Genomic DNA, 3,990 nt, shown 5'->3' with positions numbered 1-3,990 from the left:
CATATGATACTCAAGGACAACGTGAAATTGACACTACTCCTATTTCTTGACAATAGGCTATATAAATAATTATTTACAATTTTTATTGGTTAAAATATTTAAAAGTAAAATTTGTCATTTCTAGTTCATATATACAATTGAGTTTAATATATTTAGCATATTCAATATAGATAACATTTATTGATAATTTTTCAATTGTGGTATGATTTAAAACAAATTACAATTGAATTATATGTTTTTTTAATGTAAAATGAATTGTCGTATCAAATACATATCGTACCCTATATTTTTCAAGATAAGACAAATCATCATATTAGATACATGTTGTATTCAATACTCTTATCGTATTCGTGCATCTTGTGAAGAACTACTTATTCATCAATATGCATTTGTTGTATTAAAAAGGTTTAATATTCAATATGCATAACTTTGATTGAGTTTGTTTGACACAAATGTGTAATTTTACATACTTATATTGGTGGGGAGACAAATATGATAGAAAGAGTAAAATTGACTATATTTTGTCACCTAGGAAACATTATTTGCTCATAATGATCAAAGGAATTAATCAGTTGCAACTCTTTCATCATGTTAAGCAAAACATATTGTTGCATAAGTAAGGCCATGTCAAGTTGTGTGCCTTCAAACCTTACTCAAGTATAGACATGTGAAAATGGAAGGACTAATAACACTTATTGATGACAATACTTCACCAATTAACCTAGCTAAAAGTTGAGCAACACATGGAAGGAGCAAATGCATAAAGGAAACATTTATTTAGTGAGAGATCAAGTGAATAAAGAGAACATAGATTAATATGTGTAACATCCCATTTTAATTGAATAAACCATTAAAACTAGACAATACAGGTTTGATAATCCAAAATAGTAAACACAACAGTTAATATAGAGTATATGTACAATCATCCCAAAAGAAACAATCATGCATGAACAAAAGAAGATTTTTTATCCCATGCTCAAATTGCGGGTTCTACTACATCATGTGGTGCATCCTCTCTTGCATCATCCCCTACTCACACCAATGATCATTGCAAAAGAAGAAAATACACAAACAACAAATAACACAAATAAAATCAAGGGTAAGCTAATGATAACTTTAGACATACATAATTCAACTTCATACATAAAATGTGCACCCATTAAGATATCACACCCAAATTAGCAGTTCATCATTCAAAAATCACAAGGCAATCTCATCAACACGTATAGACATAACCTAGACTCGATTATCCAAATTTATACATTGACTTGAACATAAGAAGCCTTGCACCTGTCATAGAACCTCTTAGTGGATTGTAACAAAGGCTCTAGCTCCACCTAGCCTAACAAATCGATAAAATTCCCCAGTATAGGGTAAGTTAACTTATGGCATTGCGAGATGAAGGGTCCCACCCCTAATCCCACCATAAGAACCTTTTTCAACTTTGACAAGCTAGATTACGACACTCTATGTGAGTTTGTAAGCCTAATAGAGTATAGGATGACTTATGACCAACATGTATCCCTAATCAATGCATAGCACAAAATTAATAAGAATTTGTAATTCTTCCTTAGAAGCCAAAAACCCAAATAATCATACAATTCAAAATAGTTCACATTTCATTATATTGATCCACTTTCACTCTTTTAAAGTCATCACATTTCTTAAAACACAATTCACAACTATTTTCACCAAGCATTCTACTCCATACATTACTTGACATCATAAGATAACCTTTCCAATTGAAATTACAAATATTGAAACAAAATTCGACAAGGTCCTCATACCCACAATCATAAATAGCTCATCACAACTTTACTTCATCCATACTAAGCAATCTCTCATGCAAGATCAATTTTAGCTATCATACATCAACATACATGTTCACACATATTCATTAATGAATAATCATATACCAGGGCAATTGCAACCAACATATCTTATCATACATATTTTTATCAAATTATTCCATACAACTCAGCTCATCACACAAAAAATAACAATAATCTTCCTCAACCATTCATCATTCACAACACAATCAACATGCATTCTTGACATTTCAAATCACATCTTTCAGCTAAAATCTACATACATACACACACATATATAAATACAAAATGGCCACTTGACACCATCGATACAAACTATTTGAGATTGAATAAAAAAAATTGCAGCTTGTTCAAAACTTCAAAGATTATGTTCTTACATTTAAATTAAAGATAATTGACTCAAGAGTGCGATACAAAAAGAATCAACCCAATTGAGCAATTGTAGACAAAGTTATATACCAAACAAATAACATAAATCAAAGTTGTCAACAACCTAAACTACGGGAAATTACGTGTAAAATTGCTCTAACTAAAGACATCTAATTCAAGATCTGAACCGTCAAACTAAAGAACTATTTGCCTAGAACCAATTGTTAAAATTTAAGTTAATCCGACGGCTAAGGAACTGATAATCTTATTTTTGCTGAGGTGGCTCAGAGTTGGAAAGCTCCACTCACCTAGTGAGAGAATTTCTTGCCCAACGATAATTGCTTGCCCAACAAGAAAAACTCTCTATCAAAATTGATTTAGCACTCGCTCAGCAAGCGGTGAGCTCGCTTAACGAATATGCATAACCGAGAAATGCAAATTCTTCAAAAACGAAAGTACCACAAGAACCAAAATCCCATTTTCATGTTTCCTACCTCAAACACATCACAATTTCACCAATTTCATATTGAACAACTTATTTCAACCCAACAATTCCAGTTACAATACATATTATAGGAACCCTAAAAAAATCCACAATACATACATAACAAAACTTGCAAGTTAGGGATTTTTATCTTCTACCCACACAGAGCAAAATCAATTTATGCCACCAAAACATATTATCAGCACATAGCCAGGCATCCAAACCAAAATCATCATGCAAGAATTTAAAGGTTAGCTTCCCTCACCTTGATTGAAGTTCTTGAAGCCTACTAACATAGTTTTACAACTTATACCCGTAAAACTCCTAAAGACACACAAACAAAACATCAAAACATGATATGAGCACATAACGGAACACACGAATGTGTAGGGAGTCCATTGGAACGAAATCGGACCGCATTCAACACCGAAAAAAGCAAGAAACTAAAAAATACATATTGGACTTCTAGAAACTAAGGAGAATGGAACTTACTTTATTTGGGATTTCAAAAAATGGGTCTTGTAGAGCTCTTCGTAGTGGCTCCAATGACAACTTTTGTTTGAAAATAAAATGAGATTTGAGTGAGATATTAAGAGGGAAGAGATGAAGAAGTGAGAGAGAAGGAGGCTCTTTGAAGAGGGTGGAGCTTATAAGTTTTCTTAGGTTGCAAATTCTATTTTCAATACAAAGGGGTTTTATAATATGTATATTAATTTATAAATTTAGTATATTTATTTAAATATAAGACTTGTATAGTTAATTTTTATATTTAATATATGTAATTTATAACTTTAGTAAAAATAATTTAAATTACAATTTTTCATGAAAAAAAAAGAATAAGTATATTGTACTGAGTAATTGAAGTGTTTGGACTTATTATTAGTAAATGTGTAAGCTTATATTATTTTACTTTAGTTTTAAAATATAATTAAGGATAAAATATAAAACATGTACACAAAATCAAATAATTTTCATTATATTATAACAAATAAGTGAATAAATAAAACATATAAATATATGTTATAGATTATACATATTTATATTTATATAAAATTGATATATGTACATTTTTTTAATAAAATTTTAGACTATCTAAATTATAATAGTATACTTTTTAATCTATTTATGTCTATACATTTTAATATTTGAATCATTTATAGCGAATGGAATTAAGGTTATAATTTTTAAGTTTTATTTTTTTCTTTATTCTTTCTATTTTTGTAGTAGAAGGGATTACCTTATATATGTTCAGTTTTCATATTTTTTTTTGTCTGTTTGTGGTGAAAACGTATCATATTTTCAGACTTA

The sequence above is a fragment of the Vigna unguiculata genome, chromosome 2, assembly GCF_037176805.1.
Source record: "Vigna unguiculata cultivar grain cowpea cultivar isolate G323 ecotype 2 chromosome 2, ASM3717680v1, whole genome shotgun sequence".
NCBI lineage: Eukaryota > Viridiplantae > Streptophyta > Magnoliopsida > Fabales > Fabaceae > Vigna > Vigna unguiculata.
The sequence above is the reverse complement of the archived record's forward strand: the minus strand, read 5'-3'. Positions refer to the sequence as shown.